This window comes from Plectropomus leopardus, chromosome 16 (assembly GCF_026936395.1).
Source record: "Plectropomus leopardus strain MGB_pleo_1.0 chromosome 16, ASM2693639v1, whole genome shotgun sequence".
NCBI classification, from domain to species: Eukaryota; Metazoa; Chordata; class Actinopteri; order Perciformes; family Serranidae; genus Plectropomus; species Plectropomus leopardus.
This window is the reverse complement of record NC_142191.1, coordinates 18,339,990-18,354,248: the sequence shown is the minus strand read 5'-3', so window position 1 is coordinate 18,354,248 and position 14,259 is coordinate 18,339,990. Positions and strand designations below refer to the sequence as shown.

The following is a 14,259-nucleotide window of genomic DNA, read 5'->3' as shown; positions in this document are numbered from 1 at the left end:
TTGTCACCAATCAGCCTACATATACAAATTACAACACAAATCTGATATCAGAGAAGCCTTTGACTTAGTATGTGTGTATAGACAAAGACATACCAAAAATGTACAGTTTCCGTCGCACATCATTCAGATCCTCATATCATCACATCACCAGACAAGAGTCAGACAAAGTGTGTGTGGCATCACCAAGTTGCAAAGGACACTGATGCTTGTCAGGTCAACATTCAAATTAAACATTCATAGAGCTTTATAAGACAGAACCCAGAAAGGTGCAAGCTTTTTTTTGTTGCTCCAATCAGACAGACCTGTGCTGTTACACTGTTTTGACCCTAGAGTGATGCCATACTCAGCGTGAGTCTCACAAGGTGTGTGATCTCACCGTGCTGATGTTGTGTTGTCATGATTTTCCAACATCTCCTGGCAGCTGACTCCTAGCATTAATGTGAATAAATGTAAAGTTGAACATTCAGTATAATTTTAGTCTGTGAAACAACACGAGGCAACCACTGAATCACCCGTCCTTAACCGCTATTTTTCTGCAGAGTAAACTCGCAGATCGGTACCCTAAAGTCTGCATTAAAAAATGGACAGACAGGGGGCATTTTGGGGTCTGGAAACGTTAGTTAGTAGTTAAGGCAACAGTTTGTTTAGATATGTCTGCAGCTTGTCAAATAGAGCAACACTGACAGTGAGCGAATGTCAGCTGAACACAATGTTCCCTATAACTTCTCACTGCCTTCAATAAAAGCTCACCTCTAATTCATCTGATTAGACAATGGGAAAAAACGCCGATGCCGTCATTCAAAGTTAAAGTATTTTTTTTTAATTCAAGGCCTACAGCCCACTCTTGCAAAAACATAAGGCACATAGAGTATAAAAACATGGGCTCAACAACACAAAAGCCCTGAAGAAAATGCTTCACTCGAAACCACTGAAAAAAGCTGCTAAAATGCTCTCTGTCTGATCAGGTCTTACACCTCTTCTTAACTGAAACATCAGATTGTTTCAGTTTTTTTCCCAATAAAGATGTCATAACCTGCTCCGTGCATCAGCGAACATGCTAAGCGATGTGCCAGCTGCTTGTAAAACTGCTCTGTTTTTGTGAACTTTGGCGAACTTCCAACCTATTTCCAGAACAACACCAAGCTGTTCCTCAAGCGTGATCAGCGTTTGATAGGCTCCCTACATGTTGTGTCACTCATAGTACATCTGGACCATTTTCTGTGCTCCGTTCACCACAGTTTTCTAGTTCGCTGTATGTTAGGAAGAGGTGTCATGAGACACAGAATCAAAAATTCCTCTATGATCAAAAATGCTTTCACGGTGGTCAAAAACACACTTTTGAGTACCTTTAAAGGTCCAGTAGATTTTGGTGCATCTATTGGCAGAAATGGAATAAAATATTCATAGCTGTGTTTCCATTAATGTATAGAATCATTGTTTAAGTTACCTTAGAATAAGCTGTTTAAACTACAGACTGTATATAAAGATGGACGATGTGTCTCCACTTACCTCCACTGTTCAGAAGTGAAGCTGAAATATACCGGGTACAGCTGCTGCAATCTTACTCTGATGACCTCATTAGGAGCCAGATTCTGCGCAGTAGTGATCTCCACAGTATCAAGATTCCAACACATATACCCGTCCGACCAATTGTGAGCAGCGCCACTGAATGCAAGCACCCCGATTGGCTAACACAGTTGTCAATCATGATGTAAAATCCCCATTTTATGGCATTAAATGACTAATTAAAATCAAACTTAACAGAAAAACGATCACTTGAACATACAGCAGCATGATAAGAACTACTTTAAATGACATTTTTTAATTTATCTGAAGTGTAATTGAGTTTTTAGTCTGGCCCATTGCCCATTCACTAACATGGAGGGGGCAGGGCTTAAGACCTATACTGCAGCCAGACACCAGGGGGCGATCCAGATGTTTTGGCTTCACTGTTGGGGAGCTATCAGCCCTGTGATGTTATACCTACATACAAAGCAGGTCCTCTCCCACAGAGTCCGCCATGTTTTTCCATCATAGCCCAGAAGGGACAAATCAAACTCTAGATGGGGCCATTCATGTTTTGTCCTACATGCTTTGAAATTGGGAGAAGTGTTAGTTCTGCAACCTCACTGCTCGATGCCAAATCCTACACACTGGATTTTTAAGGTTTTAAGAAATAATTTGGTTAAATAATCTTAGCATTGGGGTAAATTAATAATTTACAGCTTACTACAATTGTGTAAGTGGTTCCTGAGTAGCAGGTGGCACCATAGACGGTAGCCTCAGCCACCAATGTGTGAATGTGTGTGTGAATGGATGAGTGTGACATGTAGTGTGAAAGTGGTCCAAAAAAAGACTAGAAAAGTGCTGTACAAGCACAGTCCATTTACTATTTACATATAGTGACATAAACATGCATATGTCTCAAAAAATACCATTTTGCATCACAGTGGAGTGCTGAGGTTGTTGGTATGTCGGCTGGGTGACAAGATTTGTATTCAGAAGGGTTCAAAAAATTGAAGGACATTGGTTGTAACTCAAAACCTTGCAGCTGTATGCAGCACGTCACATCTCATGCCGTCTGGGGACAGCATTCGAAAAAAAAATGAAGTCGATTGTCCTTTCCACCCCCTGTAAACCCTCCTGTGTGTTTGTATCACAGCGGCCTCTCTGTGCTTGAGCGTTCATGCTCCATTGCTCTGGTCTGAATGCTCGGCTTGCCTTGGGGTGTCTGGGTCCTGCAGCACAGGACAGTAAATCCTCTTGAGTCCTGATGGCTATTGATTAGGTATTCACATCGTGCCTCCTGCCCAGGAGAAAACAGCTCTGGCCTCCGCACTCTCTCCCTCATCATCCCCCTCTCCCTATTCATGGTTGCACTTATACCAGCGGGGCCCTCACACAGATATGACAGCCTACAGTATATTATGCAGGATACAGACACAGCTTCTCGCCTTTTTTCCCCAGCATCCCTTCAGCTCAACAAATATCTCGCCTCCGCCTTTGTTTATCTGGCAGTATGACTCTCCTCCCTTCTCCCTCTGACACCGCGTCTCTTCACTTCCTCTCGTCTGTCATTTCCTCATTGTCACCCTGCCTCATTTCATCCCTCTATCCTTCTCTAACCTGTCACTCTCGTCCGGTCTCTCTGGGACGTAACAAGTGCTGTGGCTGTAATTACCACCTGCGGAGGGAGTGTGGAAGCATTCGCCGGTTGCGTGTCAGCCCTGATCATGATAATGTATGCATGCAGATGAGCCTGCAAATACAAACCAAGCGTTTCCCCCTGGTGGAGGGCCTATACTTAGCTGACCAGGCGTTCACCTCAACCACTCCGTGACACCGGTTGTGTTGAGTGAGCAGCGCCGCTGTAAAAAAAAACAACAGAAAGGCAACTCTCAGCGGAGTCAGAGAGTAGGTGTTGTAACAAACGAAACAGCACGACTTCAAACACAGACAACAAAGAATGAGCTAGACGTGATTAGTGCATTTCTCCCTAATGAAAAAAACTCATTGACTTTGTGCTTATTCTGCCCACTTTCACACTAACGCAGCGTTAGAGCGTGGCAGTAAGGGTAATTTAGGGGCGGAAACACTGCAGTTTAGCTATTTATAGCTGGGATGTGAGTACACAGTGCACAAGCGCACCTTACAATCAAAACTTGAATACATCATTTTTATTTGCTCAGTATATCTCCACACTGCAGTATTACTGTGTATTTACAACCCCTCCCCCATGTCATATTTCAATACACAGCTTTTACCTAAATATATGAGTGTAATATAGTTTCTAGGCGGAACTTAATTTTTTTTTTTACTGCATTGACTCAATCTCAGCAGTGTTTTGTGTTTCTGTGCAAGCTGGAGGACCGCATGTGTGCGTGTCTGTGTGTGTGTGTGTGTGTGTGTGTGTGTGTGAGGAGTAAAGGTGTGCATTCGTGATTTCATGTGGGTGAGTATGAGCATGTTTGTGTGTGACAGAGAAAGGATAGAGCAAAGTTGTTTATTTATGATTTTCAGTGTGAAAGTGGGGTTGAGTGCGTTTGGGTGTCAATGTGTGAATATGTGTATTTGCATGTGTGTGTGAGAGAGACATGCTTTCCAGATTTTGTTTATGGGATGTCAGTGTGTGTGTGACACAAAAGGGGATTACTGTATGTGTGTGTGGGTGAGTTTTCTGTGAGAGAGGGGAAAAGGAGGTATGCATCTTATTTTTTTTAACGTGGGTGTGTGTTTACTTGAGAGACGTGAAGATATGTGTTTTTAGGATTTGGTAGTCGTGTGTGTGTGTGTGTGTGTGTGTGTGTGTGTGTGTGTGTGTGTGTGCGTGTGTATATAGCAGAGGATCCATAAACTGCCAGGCCCTGAGCTGGAGGGCTGCCCAGGAGCCTCTGCTAACCCTCTCTTAGGTGATTTAGGAAGCTATCGATTTCATAGTCCTGCTTTGTTTTTCCGCTTTCTCATAAATAGCAGATCAAACTTGCTATCGCCTCTGTTTGTTTTGTTCTCTTTCTACTGCGGGCTATTTACTCTGACATTTCCACCACTATCCTTGTTACATGGTGCAGGAAAATCATTTCATTTCTCGGCGCCTCTGCAGACTATGAGAGGCAATACCGATGGTGGTGATGATGATGGAGAGCCCGAGGACACAATGAAAAGCAGAGGATGAAAGGCTGCTGATGAGCACCGAACGATGATCATGATGAAGTTAAAAGAGATGGGAACAATGAAGCTAACAGTGTTAATGGAGGAGGATTAAAAACCTTGTTCCGTTACATATTAAAGGGTCAGTTCACCCAAAATTAACTAAAAATTGAGAAAAAATTGAGAAAACAAACACATTTTCTCAATTTTTATTTTTCTTATTCTAACATATCCTTATCTGAGATTTCTGCCTCCACCTCAATACAATAGACATGAGGTGCATTGAAAAACAGCTGCGTGATGTGTTTAGGAAACAGTGTCACTGTGTCACTCAATCTAATAGGCTGACATTTTGAAACCTGGATAAATAAAACCAAAATGCTTCTTGGTCACAAAACATAAATGTCTGTATATGGGTGAACTTAGTCTTTAATATGATATTTCAAAGGTTACTTTTATTGTCCTCTGCTTATCTTGTTAGCATTTAGATTACAATAGACAATTGCCACAATTGTAGCATTTGTCACTATGGTAACACTTTATTTAAAGGGGTGTGCTGACATGATGCTGTCATAACCATGACATATAATCTGTCATAGACATGAAGGAGTCTTTATGAATGTTTATGACAGTTCTCATTAACTCATTCGCTCAGTTAAGTAATTTTTAATGCAAAGTTGACAACAGTGACAGAAACAGACAACAGATGACAACAGTCACTAAGCTTTACAGTTTATGCTATAGCCTCACAGTCCAATCATATATTCATCACATATTAACAATAATCAGTGCTTGCAAATCTAAGCAGTTTCAAATAAAATACATGCTCCAAATGAGCTGCTGGTTGTGCCCATGCTTTGGTGCTCATTACAGACCAGAACTAGCTTGAAAACTATGCTACTGATAAAAAAGATAAATGCAGACTGTGTGGATTTTAGCTCCACACACATTAAATTATAAAAAAAAAAGAAATACCACTAGATCCACTCTAATATGTACTTAATTTGTGCTAAACTTGTTTTCCAGCCACTATTCCCCTCTGAGTGAATGCATCTTTGACATACAACATCAAGGGTGTTTACTGTTGTACTGGACACATGTCGACATGGTGATGTCAAAATGTCATCTACATAGCAAAAAAAACAACATGCATGTTATAACCGTGATGCAGTACGGCTCTCCCCTTCTCTGACCACAAGATCGAATTTGATGGTAATGTCATGTAAAGGCCGATTGTATTGGTTCGATCCCCAGCTTCTCCAGTCAACATGTGAAATTATCCTTGGGCCAGATACTGAACCCAAATTGCCCCCGATGGCTGTTTCATTGGTGTGTGAGTAGCAGGTGGCGCCTTGTATGGTAGCCTCGGCCAGCAGCGTGAAGGTTTGTGTGAAAGGGTGAATGTGACATATTGTGTAAATGCGCTTTCAGTGGTCAAAAGACTGGAGAGGTACCATACAAGTGCAACTCCATTTACCATTAGCTAACTGTTTCAACCATGTTTCACAAACACCGCCTCATTCGTCAGCTGTTTGGCAACCAGCTAAAAGTCACGTCCAATCAAATCCTTGTATGTGTGCAGCCATTTCAACTTGACACTTCTCACCTCTCCTAAGTAACTGGGTTCAGCTGTATTAACTCTGCCCTGGTATATATAGCCACGTTGAATCTGTGTACTACTGGGGTGCCCACTAGCTTATCTGGTAGAGCGGGCGCCCTATGTGCAAAGGCTATGTCCTTGCCGCAGCGGCCACAGATTCGATTTCAAATCAAGCCCTCTCTCCCCCTTTTATGCTGAAGCTGTCCTGTCAAAAGAATCTGTATCTCCAAGCCCTCTGAGTATTTTGTCTGGCTTTGTTTCCATTTGCTACCTTTTCACATTTTCATTACAACATTGTCATTGGATTTTGGCCCTAGCACTTCACTTAAAAAGCAGAATCCCATTATTGATGCACATCCTCCTTTTCCAATACACTTCTCACTATTACTCTGCCGATATGGCAGCATACAGAGGTCTCTCCAACACCACCCACACCTCAAATTTATGATAATGACAATAATGGTAATGATCATTATAAGATTGATGAAGATAATGATACACTGTCTGTAATAATGATGTCAAATAAGTTTAGGAAGACCGATAAGGAAGGTGTTAAGGTTTTTTTAATAAGACCAGGGTTATTTTGAGGAGTCAAATGTTTGCCTGGCTCATACAGTATGGGTTTATTCCTCACCTTGGTATTTTGGGGATTTGACACAAGCGTGACTGCAGTGATGAGAGAGGAGGCAGTGTGTTTTCTTCTGTGTATTTCTAACGCTTTCAGTCAGTGATAATATCAGATATCTGTATCAGACAAAGTAATGTCTGGGACTGGTATATCCTGCCATGGCTTAAGTGTTGGCCTTTTTCTGGCCACATGACATACTGTATAGTTCAGCTTTACACAGTTCCTAAACCCTATTAGATTGTTACATCCGAGTAAGAGAAACAGTAAATATCTCTGCCCGTTTGGCTATGGAATAATCTCCTGTCTGATTTTTGTGCTTTGCTCTCTCTCTCTCTCTCGTGGCTTGATCACTGTTGGCAATCGCTCCCTCTGTCAGATCAAGGAAACCTATGTGAATTTGGATGTTGCTTAGTCATTAAAAAAAAACTGAAGTCTGAGGTCGTTTTAGCTTTAGGCGAAAAATTATCACTTTTGTCTGACTGCTACAACAACATTGTCAAATTGCTGTAATTAAGACCCAGCCAGCATTACATAGAACCTGCTAGCTTATGTTATGAATCAACAAACTTGCATTTAATGACTTCTTGCAGTGTAATCAGATTAAACACGATTATAAGTAGATCACTTAATAAAAAACAACATATGAAAGAGTGTAGTTCTCCACAAGGAACTGTGATATGTTTGCAGCAGAGCTCATCTTTATAGATGTAGCTTAAGGATATCATGGAGATTATTTTATTATTTTATTATTTTGAATGGAAAATGACTTAATGGAGTTTGTGTATTTTGTTTTCTGTTTTTTCCAAAGTTGAAGTTTATTGTTGAGATGTGGACATGCTGACTCACAGGACAGACACTGTTTGTATACGCCTGCGATTAGCCGCCCATTTCAGACAGAATTCTTCCCTTCTGTTATCCTCTGACATTATTTTGCAGGGGTACTGTCACTGTATCCTGGGCTAAGCGCCACCTAAGATAACTGTGACTGGTTTAAAGAAATACAGACAACGCATAGAGAGGTATTATGGGTTCAGCCAGACCTTTTTCCAGTGCTGACACACTGCTAAAAAAAAGTATAGAGATTAGTCTGGCAACGCGATACAAAGCAACGGATAAGTTGTGTATGAAAAGTTTTTAGGTGTTCATTTAAACTGAATTACTGTAAGAAGTCAAAATTTTATATACCTTTTTGTCAACTGCATTTTGACAATATCATCAACACATGCTGGTTTTGTACCAGATCTCTTGTTGAAGCATTTAAAAAGTAGCATGTAATCGCCAAACCAACTTGTAAATCTGGATTTTTCTGAACTCTCTGTTTGTTGTTATCAACAATGTTATCAATAGCCATAGATCAAAATAATGTACCCTCATATAACAGTTTGTATGAAATCCTATGATAATACACTCAGTGGTTCGTATTATAACGTCTCTCAATAAGTTGTTGCAGCTTGATTTTTACCCTGAACACGGGTTACTGTACGCCACAACCAATGCCAGCACAATAAACAGCCTACCTCTAAGAATCTGTACCTGCCCCTAACTTAGCCTCCCGCATCCAAGACTAACTTTCCCTGTCTTCCTGCAAGGACAACAATAACATCCCCTCCTTAGCTCCCAGACAAGTACAGGTGTGCTTTCTCTCATGGCTCACTGTCATAGGCAGCTGACATGACAGAGGCTTCACAGTGTCTAAACTGACAACTCATGCTTACTTCACTGACCTCTGGAAATCTCAGTGTTTTATCTAATAGTAATATTTTCTGAGCTACTGTCTCTGGAATTTGACAGTCTTAACAGTGAAACAGTAACAAAATAGTTATTAACACAGTATGATTCTGTACGAATTAGCACTCCAGAAATGACATTATATCATGAACCTAAAGTAAGTACTTAGAGTGAGGTTACGTTGGTTGAGTTTAGGCAAGTAAAATTACTGTGGTAAAGTTTAGGGAAAGAGAGTTCACAGATCTCCGAACACCAGCTTTCTAGGGAAAGTCCTGCTTTTTGTGACCCGTCCACCACCCGAACCTGCCTCCATACAGGAACACTTCCGTCTTTACTCCATCAGCAGATTGGTCACAGCCTTCCTAACTGTGTGGGTTGTATTAATTACTGGCTCTTGATTATGTGGGATAAGTACAAAATTTGGTACATCACTTTACCGAGGAAAACATATGAAGAGTGCAGGAGAACAGCTTGACCAAAATGCCTCTGCATGCAGTTTAATAGACCTATAATCAATCAGAGCAACCAAACATGATGTAGCGCTGACTTAGCAATGGACAAAAATGTAAACACACTACGCCGTGCATTGATTAACTGTGATGGTGTAGCATTAATATGTCTGTGATTGTCATTTTTTCTATCAGAATTTTAAAATCGTACTTGAGCAGAAAGTTCCATATCAGCTGTAGCTATCTTGGTTGTTCCTGAAAATGCCTCAACAGCTCTCGTCTTTACCAAGCTAGGTTTATGCTCACCATCGTGTCCCCAGCAAGAGGGTGCATGAGCCAAAAATTATGCCAGTTCAAAACTTACAGTTAAATAAAATTTGGCCATTAAATATGAATATCTGACCATTTGTTATTTTTTTTCATATAACGTTTTTAAGTTTAAACAGGGCTCAGCAAGACGTTAAATGTGACAGCGGCATTCATGTAATATAGTAAACAAACTAATAGTGTTAAATATGGATAGAAAACATTTTTTGCTGACACTGGATATCAAAGAAATGCCAGAGACTGTCGTATTAACTTGCTGTGAGCTGTAAATTCACCACTTCTAAGCAGAAGAGAGCAGATAATGTTATGTCAGGGCCTTATGGTGCAGAGTCTTTCCTCATCTGTGACTGATAATTCAAATCAGAGGGCAGCCCTAGACCCCATATTAAACAAACATTGGCCCGACCTTGGCCTTATCTTCTGTAAAACTGGTCAAAGCAAAGGGGAATCAGACAGATCTGCTTGAGCAAATTAAGCATGAGCTCACAGATTCATCTAGTTCTCAGGACACTTTAAAAGTGAAATCCTTTTAATGCAGTAGAGTTACTATCAAGGTTTACAAGTGACATGCCACCACATTAATTGCGGCTTGTTTTTTTAGTCCTATAACCGGGATTAGTCTATAAAACCACGTCACTTGGGATTTTCTCTCAGCATTTTCTTGTGTAAGTATCTTCTAAAAGGACCCAAAACAACATTACATAATTAATTGGACAATTCGGCTCACAATATTGTGATACTTGACAGTGTCATTATTACGCATCCATACTTTTCTGTATGATAATGATGACGAAGTGTTGCTGATGAACAGGAGGGTGTTAGTGAGCAGATGATGTAATGGGGACTATGATGATGATTATGAAAATGACATAATGACTGAAACAATGAGAAGGAAAAATACCATCACTAATAATGTCTGAATCAGAGAGAACAGAAAAACTAGTGTCAGGCTCAAACTAATAGAGGCCATTTTGTGTCTAAATAATCCTTGCTAGACAGCAGCAGCTCATTTCCATGTCAGAGCAACAGCATTTCAAGACGGCTCCCTCGCCATGAAACACACAATATGGAAAGCTGAAAAGCAACCATAGCAACCATTTATCTCAGCATAATATTACTGATGGCTTAAGAGTCCAAATTAGTTACAAAGCTTTGATTCAGACTTGCATTTAGCTAATTTCCAAGTGAATTATCTTCCCAATTTATCCAACAAATAGCATTCCAATTTCTCTCTCCTTTTAGGGGATTCATTTGGGGTTTTGAAACAGGCCCTTTTCGTTGCGGATATGCATCTCCAAGAACACAGATGCTGCGTTGTTTGCCTCACCGAGAGCCCCAAACCCCCCACAGATGTGCTCATTTCCCTAGGCGGGTGGAAATGACATGCCTCTGTGCAGAATTTGGACATATCCCCCACTAATGATATAGAAATACCCCACTAAGCAATTCTGCAGGGGACAGATCCTGTCTCATTTGGCTAGAACTTTGTTTATATGTGTATATGGCTGTATGACTCAAACTGTGCTCGTGTGTCACTTTCAAGTTCCAGCGGTAATTAGGTTGGGATCAGAGCAAAAACACCCCGATGTTGTGGGATCCATTGAATAATGTCTCAAGTGCGCTAATGAATGAGCACACATGCTCTTAAAAAAGCACAGAAGTGAGTCAAATTGAAAGGATAACCGTGTCTAATGCATCTCGTCTGCCATTGATTGAGGTTTCTCCGTTTGTCTGTTGTAATTATTTTGTTGGAGCACCACAGAGCCGCTGACCACAACCTTGCCCTGGGACACGCCGCCAGCAGAATAATAATAAAGCACGGGAAGAAAATTGAGGCCAGCCTCTCCAGTCTCAGGTCTTTCATTCGACATGAGTCAGACGGCAGAATGTGTTTGTATCACTTTGTGAAACCTAAATTAAATGTAAGTAGATGAGAGCAAGCCCCCGGTACTCTGAGGACTTTGTTTCAGTGCGAGTGAAGGAAGGAGCAGAATTTAATATGGCTGAAACCAGCATTTGTGTTGGCTGTGTTGATTGTCTGTATGAGAGGGGTTTAGAAGAAGCTAGGCCAAACTGAACCACTGGAGTGAGCTTTGGGGATAAGATGAAGGATTAAGGGAAAAAAGGAGAACGGGGGAATGGGAAAGAAGTTTTCGGAAGAGAGCGAGAGAGAGCGTCTGTAGAGAGGGGAGGTGAGCGAGAAATGAAGATGAAGTGAGGCAGAGAGAAAAAGGGAAACCGTCTAGAACGTGTTGAGACAGAGGATGAATGTTTGAGGCTATAGCTTTTAAAAACTCCAATAAAGCCAACTGGCTCCTGGCCGCATTTGAAAATGGAAAAAGAAGGCTCTGAGTGTCGAGTCCAGGGGCCAGTGGAGCGAGGCGGGGCCCGGCGAGGCCAAGCAGTGGGGCAGCCTTCCTTTGTGAGCAAGAACTCATTTACAATGGTTAAGGCAGCGTGAGCCACACTTAGCCGGGCCAACACTGAGCTGCAGCTTTCATCTGCGGTCTTCATCAAGACTCCAATTCATTATGTGCTTGTAATGAAACACTTTCTATTAACAATTCACAATTACTCACCATCCTCCCGCAATATGCCCTCCCCTCCTTTTTTACCTCTATCTATCACTTGGTGTTTTTCATCTTCTTTATCTTCTTTTTTCTTGTTCTTCTTCTTCATCTTATTATTATTATTATTATTATTATTATTATTATTATTATTATTATTATTATTATTATTATTATTATTATTATTATTATCATCATTCATAATAATTTTAATTAACACTTGCTACAGTTGCCAGAGACGATATTATTGTTGTTTGTTGTTTGTTTAACAGATTTGTGTGTCATATGTATGACTGTCGTGTCTCTCTTACACATTGAATCAAAAAATGAAAAATAAAATTCCGTAAAAATGCATATATTTTATTCCCACAGTATGAATATAGGCATGATTTCTGGTGCCTTTCCCTTTCACCAGTTTGATGCATGGCTTATGGAAAGCACAGAGCTTTGCCTTATAGCAGCATGGGGTGAGGTTGTAGAGGAAAGGAGCCTGCTGGGCAATGATATGAGTAAGAAGATGCTCTGCTCGCAGTAAACACCAATCCTATCTGTCCGGGCTGCAATAATGACTGAAGAATCCTGCTGTGGCCTCCTTGCTCACTCCTCTCCACCTTCAATATTAACATCTTTTCTCAAAGTCAGGCAGAGGCAGGAAATGCATCTGGTTGTGAGTTTTTGTTGGTCAGCCTGCAAGATAAAGAGTTCCCTTATAGTCAGGGCTTTCCAATCTTTTTGGCATGTGACCCTTTAAAGAAGAAGTACAGTATTTTATTGAGAAGTGCACGTATTGGCTTTTTCTTTGAGAGTTAAATTAGCTTAGCTTATTCTAGCATACACAGTCTGGATGAACTGAACAGTGAAAAAGGCTCATTCACGTGAAGGACAAACATACAGGAACAGCAGAGTAAGTCAAAATATTGTTTAAATGTTGTTGTCTAATATGCTGGGTTTATATTTTAACCTTTGCTAGCAAAACTAAAGTACCCTACCTTTCCATTTGTTTAAAGCTCAAACTGTCTGAAATGGTATAAGATACTCACCTTAATTTATTTAACATAAATAACATATCACTTATCTCAACCCTCTTTGGTTGCTAACTTGTTAAGCTAGATAACATAAATTTGCATCTTACGTTGGCGCAAACAAGAAGGTTTTTGTTGATCCTCAATGGATTCTGCAGTGAGTTCTTCCACACAGTTAAATCCATATCTGATATCTCTCCTCCAGCATTTTTGGCTTTGGAAAAACGAAAAATACTGCAGCTCCCTTCAAAATTTGAAAACATCTGCTTAATTTGTTGATATTCTCACAGCAAAATAAAAAAGATAATAGAGAGGGAATTATGATATAAATAGTGAAAAGGCTTAAAAAGATCTTTTTCAAGTGAAAGATGTTTGTTTCAAAGGTTTCATAAATGTGAATTACTGAATTTGTGCTCATTTAAAAGTAGTGTAATGAAGGGCATAATCACTTTAAAACAGTTCTTTTATTTTTTATTGTGTAAATTTCTGTTTCCCTGGTGGAAAGAATAAAAAAATCTTATTTATTCATTTATGGCATTATCCTTTATTCTGAAAGCTTGACAGATTGTCAGGTCCTCTCTTTAACTGCCAGCGACTTGACAGTGGCTAAGCAAAGGGTCAGTTAACATGCTCTATGTTGTTTGTGTAACCCCTACACAACACAGTGTCAAAATGACAATTTGTAGTTTCAGGAAAGTAACATGCTGGAAATACTTTTTGACAAATGACACAAAAGTGCAATGACTGTGCACAGCATCCCAAAGTCATTCAGTCATCACAGTGACATTCCCAGGCCTGGTACAACCGTGCCTGTAAAGGGACCAAGATCAAATCAAAGCTGGCAACTCACTATATAGCCTGAGATGGTGCACAGAAGTACTGGGCAGATCGATAAACTGTTTTTGTCAAGAAAAAGCTGACATTTAAAGCTGGATTTATTGTAAATGGAAAAGCACCCAAGACAAAAGTTTTGATTTATACCTCGGTGTCGGATTTCACCACAGCAGCACTAGATGGATATATCTTGTGTAGTCAGGCTGTATCATCATAGTTTAATTATATTCCCCACAGTATGTGTCTACTGCTTTCATTTACTTTGTAATACTGAGCGATGGTGGGCTCCAACGTACTTATATAACTGAAGTTAAATAGAGTAAGTTCTGAATAAGAGACTGTGCAGTCATTGCAGAGGTTTACATTCTGTCATTTGTTGTCTTGGTATGTGGTTATCACATTGAGCAGGAGCTTGCAGTGGAAATAGCATTTCGAAAAGTTCCTTACTTAAAAGAAT

At 40.3% G+C, this 14,259-nt stretch overlaps 1 protein-coding gene across 1 annotated transcript in view; it reads left to right on the top strand.

Moving 5' to 3' along the window:
* Window positions 1-14,259, top strand: part of fut8b (fucosyltransferase 8b (alpha (1,6) fucosyltransferase)) — a 193,710-nt gene that overhangs the window by 37,506 nt on the left and 141,945 nt on the right. The gene's annotated exons all lie outside the window — the stretch shown is intronic.